The sequence below is a fragment of the Bicyclus anynana genome, chromosome 12 (genome assembly GCF_947172395.1).
Source record: "Bicyclus anynana chromosome 12, ilBicAnyn1.1, whole genome shotgun sequence".
Classification (NCBI taxonomy): Eukaryota; Metazoa; Arthropoda; class Insecta; order Lepidoptera; family Nymphalidae; genus Bicyclus; species Bicyclus anynana.
The window spans coordinates 6,411,505-6,428,264 of record NC_069094.1 but is presented as its reverse complement, the minus strand read 5'-3'; the positions used below and the strand labels follow the sequence as shown (position 1 = coordinate 6,428,264).

Below are 16,760 nucleotides of genomic sequence, written 5' to 3'. Positions count from 1 at the left end.
CTACCCCCATCCTACCCCTACACTCCCCGTACCCTATCCCCTCCTACCCCTATCCCACCCGTACCCCTATCTCACGCCTATCCTACCCCTACCCTACCATTTCCCTATCCTACCCGTACCTCTACTCTACCACTACCCTACCTCTACCCCTACCCTACCACTACCGTAAACCCGGCCCTAAACCTACCCTTCCCCTACACTACCCCTACGCTTCCCTACCCGTACCCTACCCTGTAATTTCTCTATCTTACTCCTACCCTTAGCAAAATCGGTCCAGTCCTTCGAGAGTGGTGGTATGACCAAGAGAAATAGAGACTTCTATGCTAATAATATAAAGAGGTAAAGTTCGTGTGGTTGTAGGAGGTAATCTCTGGATCTACTGGACCGATTTGGAAAATTGTTTTACCAATAGAAAGCTACGTTATTTTCGAGTGTCATAGGCTATGTTGGATCCGCATATTCACACGGGAACGGGAACTACATAAATGAAAGCGCCGGGCGTCATATAGCGAAATAACTGCGTCTTTTAGAAATTTTGTATTATCTCCGAAACTATTTAAGTAATTAACATACTGTAAAGGGCAAATCTTATCTCCATAATATCCTTGTGATTATTAAATAATTTATTTTAATAAGGATTAAAGTTTAGTTGTATAAATAATGACGTAAACCTACGTATATAAAATTAATAATTTTTAAAACACAAAAGGTACTATATCTGCTAATATATAGAAGATAGATATGTGGTGTCGCGGACTTTTTTGTAGAACTTTTAAAGATACATAAAGTCTCCATACATTAATTTCAATTTTACACAATAGTTAAGGCAGCGCATGCGAATAAGTCTGTTTAAGAGGATTTTCAGTCCGACCTGTATGACAAAAACTGTGATAATTCGGCTAATATATATGATACCAATATAAAATATAGCCTATAGCACTCCCCGATAATGTAGCATTCTACTGGTGAAAGAATTTTTAAAATCGGACCAGTAGTTCCGAAGATTACCCCATTTAAAAAATGTGACAAACTTACAAACTTACAAACTTTACCTCTTTATAATATTAGTATAGAAGATGAACTCCATGGACCTTTAATATATCGTTATTTGTGATCTTTGCCAGGCAAATCAGTTCTTACACTAATCTACACTAATATTACAAAAACTTGCATTTTTTTATGGGTTCAGTAGATACTGAAACGATGAAAAAAACACCAATGGAGATTTATCATCAACAAGCCGTATTCACAGGGGAATGGAAATTGCGAACCGGGAAACATCGGGGATCCGCTAGTATTACGAGTATATACCTGACTAGCGGACGCCCGCGACTTCGTCCGCGTAAAAATTGATGTAAACTTCTCTACCTCTACCTTACCCTGCTCATAAACCTACCCAACCCTACCCTATCCTACCCTACCCCTACCTTACTCCTACCCTACCGCTAACGCTAACCCTTCCCTCCCCCCACCTACCCTCACCCTACCCGTAACCTATCCATACCATATCCTACCCTACTCCTAATCTACCCCTACCCTACCCCTACCTTACTCCTACCCTACCGCTAACCCTAACCCTTTCCTACACCTACCTTATCCCTACCCTAACCCTACCCTACCCGTACCCTACCCCTACCCTACCCTACCCCTATCCTACTCCTGCCCTACCCTATACGTTCCATATCCTTCCCCTATCTCTACCTTGCCCCTACCCTACACTACTCCTACCTTATCCGTACCCTACCCTACCCTACCCTACACTTTCCCTAAATTACCCCTACCCTACCCCTCTAATTACCTCTATCCTACCCCTTCCCTACCTCTATCCTATCCCTACCCTCAGCAAAATTGGTCCAGCCTTTTGTGCGTGGTGCAATGACCAAAAGACTATAATTTCCCAAGCGAGTTCTATGCTAATACTATAAAGAGGTATAGTTTGTGTGGTTGTCGGGGGTAATCTCTGGATCTACTGGACCGATTTGGAAAATTCTTTTACCAATAGAAAGCTACATTATTTGCGAGTGTCATAGGCTATGTTTGGTCCTCATATTCATACGGGAACGGGAACCACGTAATTGAAACCGCGGGGCGTCATATAGCGGCATTTCTGCGACTTTCAGAATTTTTGTATTATCTCCGAAACTATATAACTAATTAACATACTGTAAAGGGCAAATCTTATCTCTATAATATCCTTGTGATTATTAAATAATTTATTTTGATAAGGATTTAAGTTTAGTTGTGTAAATAATGACGTAAACCTTAGTTTAAAATTTAAATAATTTATTAAAGTACTAAAGGTACTATATCTGCTAAAATATAAAAGATAGATATATGGTGTCGCGGACTTTTTTGTAGAACTTTTAAAGGTTCAAAAAGCCTCCATACATTTATTTCAGTTATACGCAATGTTTGAGGCAGCGCATGCGAATAAGTAAGTTTTTCGGTCTGACCTGTAAGAGAAAACCCGCGATATCTCAGTAGTTATATATGATAGAAATATAAAATATAGCCTATAGCACTCCCCGATAACGTAGCATTCTACTGGTGAAAGAATTTTTAAAATCGGTCCAGTAGTTCCGAAGATTACCCAATTTCAAAAAATTGTTACAAACTTACAAACTTACAAACTTACAAACTTACAAACTTTACCTCTTTATAATATTAGTATAGATAAAGATCTAAATACATATTATTTTGAACATCTCTTTTATCTAAGTACAGACTAAAAACATACGATTATGTAGGCAAGAGTATACGACCACATAGCATTTATGTGAATTTGATACCTACTATAAATCCATAATACATTACCTAAGTAATTTAAAAAAAATCAGTCCATTATACACCATAATGTAATCATAATTTGCTCAACTAAACGGCAAACTTTGATTTCAATAATATAACTTAAAAGATCCTGCGAAATATGATTTTACTCACCGTGATCAGAAATTAAATTAAGATTCGATTCAATAATAAAATAAAATAAATGGTTGGTTGATGAAATTTAAGACGAATAATTCGTTGGCACGTGTAAGCAACTTGAAAGAAAATGTTTTATCGAATAAAAGGCTCGTAGTTTTCAGTCTCTGTTGAATCTACAATTCGATCATAATATTTGAATTATTGCTTCATAATGTAACATTAAAAGTATCAAAAGTGTATTTTTAGTCTTTTAATTTAATATCTTAAGTATTAAAAGTATCATATATTAAATATGTATATAAAAAAATATGTTCGAGGCTTTTCCCTATCGTGAAGGCACAGGCCTCCTAACTCGAGTTAAAAATCGACTTCCGAAAGCCTGGACCAGAGAATAACGTATCATCACAATCGTTAAACCGTCGTTATCAATAAAAAAATCTATCACCACAATCGTTAAAATCTATCTTCACTATCATAAAGGCACATACCTCTTAACTTGAGTTAGAAATCGACTTCCCAAAGCCTCGACCAGAGAATAATTCATCATCACAATCGTTAAATTATCGTTATCAATAAAGGTAAAATCTATCACTACAAGCGATAAAATCTATCTTTCTTATCGTAAAGGCACAGGCCTCCTAACTCGAGTTAGAAATCGACTTCCGAAATCCTCGACCAGAGAATCATTCATCATCACAATCGTTAAATTATCGTTATCAATAAAGGTAAAATCTATTACTACAAGCGTTAAAATCTATCTTCCCTATCGTAAAGGCACAGGCCTCCTAACTCGAGTTAAAAATCGACTTCCAAAAGCCTGGACCAGAGAATAACGTATCATCACAATCGTTAAACCGTCGTTATCAATAAAAAAAATCTATCACCACAATCGTTAAAATCTATCTTCACTATCATAAAGGCACATACCTCTTAACTCGAGTTAGAAATCGACTTCCCAAAGCCTCGACCAGAGAATAATTCATCATCACAATCGTTAAATTATCGTTATCAATAAAGGTAAAATCTATCACTACAAGCGTTAAAATCTATCTTTCCTATCGTAAAGGCCTCTTAACTCGAGTCAGAAATCGACTTCCTAAAGCCTCGACCAGAGAATCATTCATCATCACAATCGTTAAACCATCGTTATCAATAAAAATAAAATCTATCACCACAATCGTTAAAATCTATCTTCACTATCGTAAAGACACAGGTCTCCCAACTACTACAAGTCTATTGTTAGTTAGTACATAAACATAACTAACTTCATGTAAACAAAACAAAACAAGAGTAATATTCTAGTTTGCAAGCCTAAATCCATGCAATAAATATACCATATCAACAAGTTGGTGAACACCCAATAGATTGTTAAATTTGCTCCAGATTTTGCGGTAACATCCGATGCTGGCGCTCTGGTGACCCAGTTCACCCCACCCTCGCCCGGGGCAGCACCCCCGTTCCATGTCCCGGTAAACTGCTGCATTGTTCGCTATGCAATCACAACGTGATACAACGCGTAAACGTAGTTGAATTACGTGCATTCGTTAACGTAGTTAGTACGGCATATTGCTTTACCAGAACTAGGATATCGCATAATGAGATGATGTTTGATATATGCTGCGAGCTTACTTTTAAGCATATTAGTTGAAACTGAAATCAGATCATCCAATTTGGAGCTACAATACCGCATACATGATTGTTTGTAACAGGCTTACGTCACATTTTACAGAATAAATAGGTAGAGTACATACCTACATGAATGTGCAGAAAAATTTAAGATTGAAGACGAAAGACGAATAAATCATCATTCATCATTGTTAATCCATATTCGGCTCACTGCTGAGCTCAGGTATCCACTCAAAATGAGAGGGATTAGGCCAATAGTCCACCACGCTGGCCCTATGCGGATTGGCAGACTTCACATACGCATAGTGCAAAACTCTCTGGTATGCAGGTTTCCTCACGATGTTTTTCCTTCACAGTTGGAGGTGCATCCCCCGGACCGAATTCGAATCCACACCCTCCGGAATCGGAGACGGGCTCCACTGGGCTGTCACATTTAGATATTTTATAGGTAATGTGTTGTATTACCTATATATCTAAATAAATTCGTATTGGCATTAGAACCATTGTCAATAAGGGAAATTAATTGGTTCATTATTCGTAAACAAACATCATTATCTCAAGATATTCGGAATCCAAAGAAAGCCCTTCTCTCAATAAATGCCATTGACATGACGGAGTGATACTAGTTCTCAAGCCATCCTCAGATTTATTGTAATCTAAGGAATGTCGCGGCCTGAATATCGAAATTCGTATACCAAATGTTCACAAAATGGTACAACATCTGTTTCATAAACGCTCTACGATTGTTGCGTATTCGTCGCACTTCCGTCCAACTTCTTGGGTGTGATTCCGCTATTTTTCGCTGCGATATTCGCCTATAACAAGTTTTACTAGAATTTGAACTCTATTCCTACGGGATGCAAAAATAAAATGTCACGAACAATGATGTTTGCCTTAAAATGAGCGATGTCACATCCCTGTAACTTTACAGAATGCAGGAGCTGGTTACTACTTAGATTCTTCAACCTTGTTACATGTTAATTAGTTATGTTTTGGCTAGATAAAAAAACATGACAAAAATTCACCAGACCAGCGGTTTGTTCATCCATCTATCTATCTAACTGTATCTAGCTATCTCACTATGATTTGGAAACTCTGATCAATAGCCGTCTATATCAATGATCAATGATCAATATCGATGGCCATAACATGTATATACTCAGATATAATATTCGCCCAAAAATGGAAATATAAAGAAAACAATTTAGAGTACCTCTTCTACACAGTGGAGATATTTTTTTACCTATCTCGTGAACGTGATGTAGGGTGTTGTTGGATAACTGTTGTAAACCACACGTAGTACTTCTATGTAAGAATTTACATTAATTTAAAATTCCACGTAGGCTTCTGTTGTTTTATTGTCTCGCATTTTACGGCTACGCTGAACTGAAAACATGTATTTTTGTAGTTTCATTTTCATTTTCCCATTTTCATTGTTATAATTTCCAGCGCTCGTTTCATTCCACTCCAGATTTCTAAGTGGAAACTTCACGTTTTATTATGACAATAACAGCCACATGGCGTTCGAAGAATAGATCGCTATTCAGGCAGCCTTGGACGAAGTATAGTTGGAGAGCTCTTACCAGCAGATGATGGTCTGCTATAAAATCTTCGACTAACATTCTCTAGTATTTTTAACAATCAACACTGAAGTAAGCTTCTTTTAAGTAGAGATTGTTTTAGTGATCTAATATAGACATGGTTAATGGTTATGTGCTGACAAAATTTGTAGATAAATTAGGTCAAAATGACTTTTTTTACTGACAACATTGGGTACCTTGCCTCTGGGTGAACAACTAGAGGGTGTGTATTTCTTATAATGATTTTATTTATTGTAAATTTAAATTTTATATACTGTTAAGTAATTCTTAGTTTTAATTTATTTTAATTAATATGTTGCTCTTGAAAATAAAGTCAGTTTCGGCCTAAATCTGGCGTTTAGTAATTAATTCCTATCTAATTTTTAACCTCCGACGCAAAAAGATGGGTGTTATATTTTTGAGTGTCTGTCTGTCAGTCTGTCTGTGGCACCATAGCTCCCGAACGGATAAAGCGATTTCAATTTACTTTGTTTTGTATGAAAGGTGACTTATATGCAAATTTTCTTAGTAATGTTTCATAAAAATCGGTAGAGCCGTTTAAAAGTTCTGGGGGTGAAAGTGGGAAGAATAACATGATGTCTGCATATATACTCGAGTGGGGTCTCAAATGAAAGCGCACCGAAAGAGATTGATGACTTCATCGAGATTCTAAATAATAATTTCATAACCTTCAAGAGTTTTTCAAAATTTTCAATTTTATGTTATACTAGCTGACCGCGCGGTAGCACCCGCGTGGTTCCCTTTCCCGTAGGAATACAGGGATAATATAAAGTCTACAGCCTTCCTCGATAAATGGGCTATCTAACACTAAAAGAATTTTTCAAAATTTTATTTTATAGGTACCTTATTTTTGGAGGTACGGCGGTAGGCATATAGTATATACCTACTATATTATAACAACGACCAAACTGTTGCGGTAAACTGTACGCTTTGTTATAAATAGTAACAATTTTTTTTAATTCTTTACAAGTTAGACCTTGGCTACAATCACACCTAAGTAAGTAAGTGATGATGCAATCTAAGATGGAAGCGAGGTAACTTGTTAGGAGGAGGATGAAAATCACCATCCCTTTTGAGTATTTGCCTGTAGGGTGGTAACCAACCACGGCCGAAGCTTACCACCAGCCAGACCTGGACCAATTAAGAAAACCTAAATCTGCCCAGCCGGGGATCGCACCAGGCCCTTCGTCTTGGAAATCCACCGCGCATACTTCTGCGCCACGGAGGCCGGCAAAATACGCAAAGTTTTACTATATTACATCCTTAGAGTTCTTTTGTCATAAAACACTTTCTTGGCTATATGTTTAACTTTGCCCCAATGTTGACGAATTATTCAACTTGTCTTTGTGATAATTTACTGGAGACTTATATTTTCTAAAAAGCTGAAGCTTCGAGAAAAACATGCCCTATATATCGCTTTGAATAAGATATTGCAGATGAAGCATACATTTTTGAAACGTTCCTTTGTGGCCGATTTAATATATTCTGTACTGTATATACGAGTTTTTCTAGAGTATTTTCGAGTTCAAAACTTGTTTTTTTACCTCTAAAAAAGCAAAATAATAGAAGTTTGATGTAATGTAATGTTAAAGAGTAACAAACATCCATACAAATTTTCGCGTTTATAATATTAGTAGGATAATACAAAAGTATAAAAAACCGGTAACTTGAAAGCAGAAAGAAGTAGAAAGAGATATATTGATAATTAATAAGAAATATTATAAAAAATATATTATTTTAGAATTTAAACTATCGTGAGTGTTATTCATATTAATTGATTATGAAACACGGCTAAAACTCACGTGATATTACGTCAGAGTATGCCCGACTAGTTTCGAACCCATACGGGGCCACAAGAGTAAAAGAACACATACGGAGCATGAAGAATGTGGACACGGACGGTTCAGCAATAGCCGAGCATGTTCTAGCTTCGGGTACGACTCATTATATCCGTTTTGATAAGGCTTCTGTATTGTCAAGGGAAAAGTTTCTAGTACCTCGTAAGATACGTGAAGCGATAGAAATTAGTCGTCACCCGAATTTTAATCGGGATCATGGATGGTTGCTGCCCACAGCGTGGAAACCGCTATTTCTTTCATTGTCACATACAACAAATTTGGAACAAGATAGCATTAGTTCGGTTTGCTTACAAGAAGACGAGTCTAATGAAGATGACATTAATGAACCGTCGGAGAGTGTAACGGAACCTTCACTCCCCACCACTCAACCCCTCTCCGCGCGCGCAATGCGTGCAGCAGCGCGTTGCAGCCGCTGGATCGTGCCGCGATGCAAGAACCAGCTCATGACTAAGGGCCCCGTATGGGTTCGAAACTAGTCGGGCATACTCCGACGTAAAAATATATTAGGTACCTAGTATATCCGCTATAAAGCAATTAAAGTCTGGTACCTGCCAAGTTATGTAATAAACCATTTGGTTTCTGCGAAGTTGGTTTTAAAAATCCATAGTCTCAACAACAAGGAGATTAGCGAGCTATAATCCAAGACAAAGTGGAATTAAAAATTTAACTCTACGGTTTAAATCGGATTTTTATCGCAGAACACAAGGCGAAGCACGTGAGCGCTGATAAACCTTGCCATTAATGGTTTTTGAGAGTATTCACACCGTTTTTGCACACACAATTCTCTATAATCTACAAAATCTAAATAAATATTAAAACTTAAACCTTTTTGCTGCACATTAAACGTATATTTGTTATATATTATTTGTATAATATATATTTTTTTGTAATAATAGGGAACGACTATGACTTTTCTTTTTGTAATAAGTTATTTTCCGGTGCTGTTCTAAGTGGATTTAATACCTCTAAAGGTAAATGACTCATTGTACACCTTGTCGTCCGCCATACTACGATATAACTATAACTATTTTTAAAATGTAATAGAGTAGTCTTAAAAATGATTTCATTAAAGAAATTTTCTTTCTAATTATCGCTTTTATGAGCAAAGAGAAAGTACCTAATTGAAATACAATATTACGAAAAGCCATTTCTAAGCTTTCAAACCTACTTTCTTTATACAACCTAAAAATTAGTTCTAAAACCTATACAGGTGAGCGTGAGCCGGATGTAACACTACAAAGACTATAAAATGAGATTTATGCACAACTTCAATAGTCAGTCAATCTCTATTAAGCTGACAATCTCCGGCCGACAACCGGTAGCTTGCACTTGAGTGTTCCCGTTCATATAATTAGTTTCCTTCCTGTTTAAGGCGTCTATGCGTACAATAGATCGATCGATAACATTTTAGATAGGTCTTAATAGCATTATTAACATGATGAGTTACTCGTACCTTCCCTTAACTGTAGTGCCGAAAAATAATCACACTTTTATAGGCGTGGGTCCACGGGACCCACCTATTTTTGATATTAAATAAAATGAAAATTAATTAAATTTTTCAAGTTTTTATACAAACTGTACATTGAAATATTGACAATCGTTGTATTGAACAACATCAACAATAGAAACTTTTATTCTTATGTATAATGGCACTTCTTTTAATCAGTCGTTATTTAAAACATGCTTTCGAAAAATAAAAAAATTAATATTTAATAGAAAAACACAATAAAAATGCAAATGCAAATATGACAAAAATTAAAAAACTCCTTCCAAAAAAATTTTGACGTCATAAACTAATGATCAAGTTATAAGCATGAATTGCACACTATTTTTGCATGTGTTATATAATTAATCTACACTTAAGACAAAAGTGCACAGTCTTCAGACAAGTTATAGTTTGAGTCATGATCTCTCGTTATCACAAACTCCTCATCATTTTCAGGAAATTCATTTTTTCATTGCATGTTATGATGATGGTCATGATTTCGAGATGAGTGTGTGTGGGTGAATTTCTACCGATTTTAACTTCATCGCTATCGAATTCGTAATATAATAATAAACTGCACTATTTATGTCATCTGTATTTGCAGATATATTTTTTTGGATTTCCATTACAAGTAACTAGAAAAAAAAACTGTAAAATGAATAATCAACATAAACAAAAAAGTTAAGTTTGGTTTTTTGGTGGGCCCCACAGACCCGCATGGATACCAATACTCACATTTGTAGTAGCGAGCAAAGCACCTCTATGCTCCTCAACATGCTTCGGTGTATTTTGGGAAGGTACCTCGAAGTAATCGGTTAGACACTCGTCGTGTTTTTATGATTTCAAAAATTCAATATGGGTCCCATAGACCCACGACTATAATTAAGAGTTAATAAATCCTACCTATAGATACCATGGCTGGACTGCATCATATAATAGTTATAGAGAATCTAAGGTGTGGTAAGCCCTTCATTTGGCCGCCCTTCTAATTTTGATACACGGCTCCTCTAAGGCACGCTGCTGAGCAAAACTTTGCTTTTAAAAGCACGAAGTCATTTTCTAGTAGTTTAAGCAACTACATTAGGCTTCTAGGAGTCTAAGAAACTACATTAACTATGTTCGTAGATAGATAACATATAAGAACTTTTTACAACCGTACTTACCTACAAGCTAAAGAAAATACTGGAAACTTCTACGTTCAATGTTAAAGTTAGCGAAGGTGGAAAGTTGTTCCGTTTATCTTCATTTACCTTCGTCAAGATAAATATTTAACGTTGTATGTAATACTTGATTATGGTTACAATTTTTCACTGAACATTAAGATAGATTTGTACGTGATTTGGTATTAGATATTCTAAATAATTAATTATATTCCCGAAACAGGTTCATCATTGAATAATAAAACTACAATTATTTTTATTAATTTATCATAAAACACGGCTAAAACTCATGTAATGCAACGTCGGAGTATGTCCGACTAGTTTCGCTCCCAACGCGCGATGCGAGCGGCTGCGCGCCGCGCCTTCGCAGTTTGGATCGTGCCGCAAGAACCAGCTCATGACCTAGGGCCCCGTATGGGTTAGAAACTCCAACGTTGCATTACGCGAGTTTTAGCTGTGTTTTGTAATATGAATAACACTCACGATAGTTTAAATTGAAAAGATGCGTGGCAGGTAAATTATGGTAGGTATTAGGTAAGTAAAGTTGAAATCACGAGGCAAATATACTTGTATCTGATATTATTAGGTAAGGACAAATCTTATAACCCAATATTAAATAATCACCATTGGGATATTGTCTAATGGATAATTGAGACGTGGCTTGTTTGCCTTTACATTAATCGAATATTAATCCCTTAAGAGTATTCCTACTAATCTGACGGGATCATTCAGGGACACGACTTAATTATATAATACCTACACTACATACCTATTTTTCCGTACTCAGTGGTAGGTAGTTTTTTTTTTATGGTCAATAGGCTGGCGCCTGGCTAAGTACCTACAATGATGCCTAATGGAAAGCCTAGAAATTAAACTAGATAGAGAGATAGAGAATTAAACTAGAAAAACATAGACGCCTGAAGGACGCTCCACGCTCAAGCTTTCGCTTCAGCGTTTCTTATTCGAACTGGATAAGAAACGTTGAAGCGAAAAGTTTGGTGCGGATCGTCTGGATGTCAACGACATTGGGATACCATCCTTTGCGGCATCTTGCTGTTTTATGGTAGAAGGGAGAAGCACGTACCGTGGAGCTACTGAGCACACTCACCAAAGTATATCCGGTAAAGACATTTGTGACATTTCGACGGTGCCACACTGGTTAGGCACCGACATCAAAGTGATTAATAGGTAAAAAATATTATAATGTTATTTTTCCCTTTTCAGTTTCGTGGATACGTTTATGTTTTAGAGTCGGTTGTATTTAAAAAAATATATATTTTTGATTTTTTAGGGTTACCAATAGGCGTAAAAAATTAAATTCTTAAGAAATTCATCCTAACACCATACACGTCAAATTGTTAACCATCTCTTGTTCTTTCGTCAGTTGAAAAACATAAAATCACTGCCATCACTTTTTTTTATTCTCTACAGGTTAGCCCTTGACTACACTTTTGACGGCCTCCGTGGCGCAGTGGTATGCGCGGTGGATTTACAAGACGGAGGCCCTGGGTTCGATCCCCGGCTGGGCAGATTGAGATTTTCTTAATTTGTCCAGGTCTGGCTGGTGGGAGGCTTCGGCCGTGGCTAGTTACCACCCTACCGGCAAAGACGTACCGCCAAGCGATTTAGCGTTCCGGTACGATGCCGTGTAGAAACCGAAAGGGGTGTGGATTTTCATCCTCCTCCTAACAAGTTAGCCCGCTTCCATCTTAGACTGCATCATCACTTACCATCAGGTGAGATTGTAGTCAAGGGCTAACTTGTAAAGAATAAAAAAAAAAAAAAAACTACAATCTCACCTGATGGTTAGTGATGATGCAATCTAAGATGGAAGCGGGCAAACTTGTTAGGAGTAGGATGAAATCCACACACCTTTTGGTTTCTACGCGACATCGTACCGGAACACTAAATCGCTTGGCGGTACGTCTTTGCCGGCAGGGTGGTAACTAGCCACGGCCGTAGCCTCCCACCAGCCAGACTTGGACTAATTAAGAAAATCTCAATCGGCCCAGCCGGGGATCGAACCCAGTTTTGAATCACCGAGATACATAATTTCCCCGCAGATCAAATTAATTTTAAGGGTCAGTGCACAGAGACATGTTTCATCTGTGAACGGAAAATTATATAATTACGAACACAAACACAGTCGGCCTTCCAAAGGGCACGTTTCTAATTAATTATTATAATAGTTTTCCTACTTGGAATTCATCATCAATGCGTGAAATTATTAATTACTCACGAATATGTTATCTACCTTTGACCTTGACAAAGTTAGTTTAAAACGCTGTAACCTTGTTTTAAAATTAAATAGTTAGGGGTTAAAATGGCCCGAGCTTATTTTTTAGTGCCGTTTGCTAAACTCTGAGTACCTTTCACTACCTTTGCAAGAGAAAAAAAACATTATAATCTCAATTAATATTATATTATAAATGCGAATTTCAGTTTGCATGTTTTCTTTGTTACGCTTTCAAGCCTAAACCACTAAATCTTTTTTTTTGGATTTGAAAATTGTATCACCAATGGAAAGCTACAGTATCAGCTAGTATATTGGGCTATATTTTATAGTCGTATTCCCACGAGAACCGAAACTAAGCTGGTAGAACCGCGGGACATCGGCTAGTGTGGAATAAAAGCTTAATCACACTATCATAATATTATAAAGACGAAAATTAATATGTAAGTGTGAAAGTGTGTACACTTCAACAACAATCGAGCCAGATGTAAAGTAATTCGCAAGAACTGAGCAAATACAATGAATAAATATATTACTAAAAAACAGCCATGCCCCTCACATAAATATTGTGGAAATCGAACCCACGACCGTGGATGCAAAGAACAGAGTCCGCTGTAGATACCTAATATCATTGCCTACAGCGGAAAATCGAGTACCTAAGTAATTGAGGGAGCTCATAACATAATGTAATCCATTCGTTGGAGTACCTAAACCGAGGTAATGTATCACGTTGTGTATAGTGAAAGAGAAATTGTATTTGAATGATAAACAAATACCTAACAATAGTTACCTGCTACTGCTACAGCCTACAATGAACACGACCCTCGTCTACTCCCCTGGGGTTCTAGTCGTCCTTTTCCTCAAGACTTGAATAATCTTTTGTTTGAGTTGTCACGGACAGAACAATCTTGATGTTTATCATTTTGCAAACGGGTATTGTAGTAAACAATCTAATAGCCTTAAATAGCCTAGTTCACAAATGGTTTTTAACCCACGTGTTTAAGCAGTTACAGAAAATACAAAACCATCAGCAATCGATTTGGAACAGCATGAAGTATCTATTTAAAAAATATCAAGTTTTGGTCGCAATTTCAAAAGTTAAAAACAATTTACAAAAAATTAAATTAGGGTCTAAAATGATTTATTTATTTTGCTATCATCCGCGAAAATTGCAATTGCAATTGCATGTTGTAGAGTCAACATCTCCTGAGGATGCTCCGGTTTCGGAGTGAAACGTACGTAGAGAGTATTTTGTCGGACCTGGGTGACGTCGTCGCACGGGTTCGTCGACTTTTCGAATCATTATATAATCATGATGAACTTCCGCAAAGTAACGCCTGCTTCTATCCAATATTTAAATTAGGGTATTCGAAGCAATAACAAATTGGTAACTTCTAAGTAAGCCGCCTCGAGGCCCGACCTCGATTTTATTATTGCTGTCAATCAAGCAAGATTGTAGACTTCAGTTACATAAGTAAAATCTCCCCGAATTAACTATAACTTGATTTTAAAAACCTGCCAAAACTTTTATGCAATTTTAGCTAACATTTCATAGCCGGAAATTGGCTCATTTGTAAAGGAAATAGAGGCGAAACTTATCGGATACAAGTTACACGCTATTCCCCATTCTCTTATAAATCTATGCCGTAAAGTCAACATAACCCAAATTTCACACTGACAAAAAGAAAGTGAGTTCTAGACCTTTTTTTTCTTTTTTTTCTATGACAGGTTAGCCTTTGACTGCAATCTTAGCTGATGTTATGTGACGATGCAGTCTAAGATGGAAGAGGACTTACTTGGAAGAGCAGTTTATTCTACCCATACCTTTACAGAATTCTACGCGGCATCGTACCGAAACGCTAAATCGCTTGGCAATCGCTTGGCTTGGTAACCATGTTTCCCCGTAGATTAGTAGATAGCAACAGCCGAAGACTACCACCAGACCACACCAGAGCCAATTTAGAAAATTTTAAATCCTAAAATGAACCGTGCTGGTAATCGAACCCAAGACCTGTCTGTTGAGAACCCAGTACCTCACAGCACTACCAACTGCGCCATAGAGGTCGTCAATATAGGTAAAATTTACTGTGCAATTTAAGTAAGTAAGTACTGCAATTTTATCCTATCATTCCTGTTACATTGACACATTTATACAATTCCATTGGGACGAGGAAGCAATCAAATGAAATCAGCTTTTTCAGATTTTTTCTATAAAACAAAACCTACACGTTATTCCAAGCGACACCTAAATTATCCGTGAAAACCGCATCATAAGAAAACTAAATGGACAAACAAAACATTAAACATTTATTTTGGTGTCCTGTTGCTTTTTTTCTGTCGGCTTATAAATCTGGCAGGCAATAAAAAAAACTTTTTCTCTCTCTCTCTTTTTTGTATCTTACAATCTCTAGATTACAATTTTAAGAACTGAGTTAATATCAGTCGATGGCTACGTTGTTGTTAAATAGGTATTTTAAATAAGCTGCGGTTTCGTAAAGAATCTTATAAACATAAATAAATTTACTGACGCGAAAACGGTTGCTAATTTAATTTAACTCCCGGCATAACTACAATATGGACTTAACAATTCTGCGTTACACTGAATTTGTCTACGGATTGTACACGAATTACATTTTAACGTATGATATTAGTTGACAAATAAACACGTATAATGAAAAATATTACAATTGTATAAACTTACCTTTTCCCGCGTTTCACTGGGTTGAAAGTTCAGGCGCGTTATGGAACGTCCTCGATGCAACAGAGCGAAGCGCGTTCTCTCACCCCCTCACCACAATATGCGATGTAGGAATCGTGGAACACTCCGACAGCGCATGCGTCCACCCTATGACGTCAATGGTTTCGTTCACTAATACAGCCAAAGAATACAGGTGTCTGTATTCACAAAAATACCGCAGAGCTCGTCAATTGAACTGCATTTCCAAGCAAGTACTAAAAACATCGCACTATTACGAAACGCTAAAACCACCTAAAACACTATCTTTGTTCTTAATATAGGCGCCTCATCCCAGTGATATCTATGTATATACCCATCCATTAGGTACACATCTACACAAACATCCTAAACGCAGGCATGACCCAATTCGCTGAAGTGGACTTCTCACAGCAATCAGTCATTGAATGACATTTGGTAATGAGGGTAGATAGTTACAATGAGTAGATATAGATAGACCTATACAAAACCAAGTTATAGGTACTCGTAAAATCTTTGGGTACTCGTACAAACAAACCAGTATCTAGGTAAATAATAAATCAGTAAGTTACAAAATAATATTGATAGATTAATTACTATTGTAAAAATAACGGTGCTTGGAGGCCATTGGATTTCCACCTTTACACAGGAAGTAAAATTATAAGAAATTGTAATGATGTTATCAATTGTAAATTATAAATAAAGAGCAATGTTGAGTTTCTTGTCGTCAATGATACGGGGCCCCCGGGCTACTGGGGCCTCATAAGTGTGAAAGCAAAAATTTGTAAAAGTAATTTACAATATTACTTAATATGGTGATGATTCCCAGGAAAAAAAAAGCGGCAGAAAAGCAATACTTGTTTTAATGCCGTTCCTGATACCGACCCGAGGGAATACACGGTAAGCCCGTTTCCATCTTAAACTGCATCGTCACTTATCATCAGGTGGAATCGCAGTAAAGGGCTAAGTTGTCATTGAATATGAATAAAAAGGAGTATAGACAAAAGAGTATATATAAATGCGGACAGATTTAATCCTAAGTTGGCTAGCGCTTGGCTGCAATCACGCTTGATGGCAAGCGATGAGAGTCTATGTCCTACATGCTCACCTAGAAGATGCTTCCATTCATAACTCAAAGATACCGACATTAGTAGAAA

The 16,760-nt window shown here is 36.9% G+C and overlaps 2 protein-coding genes across 3 annotated transcripts in view; both read right to left on the bottom strand.

The window, feature by feature from the left end:
• Window positions 1-15,723, bottom strand: part of LOC112047791 (uncharacterized) — an 85,907-nt gene extending 70,184 nt beyond the window's left edge. For both annotated transcript variants that reach the window (XM_024085030.2, XM_024085031.2), the window contains exon 1: window positions 15,592-15,723. The gene's annotated coding sequence lies outside the window, so the exon portion shown is untranslated. The remainder of the gene's footprint in view (window positions 1-15,591) is intronic.
• Window positions 1-16,760, bottom strand: part of LOC112047762 (MKI67 FHA domain-interacting nucleolar phosphoprotein-like) — a 191,494-nt gene that overhangs the window by 80,852 nt on the left and 93,882 nt on the right. The window lies entirely within an intron of this gene.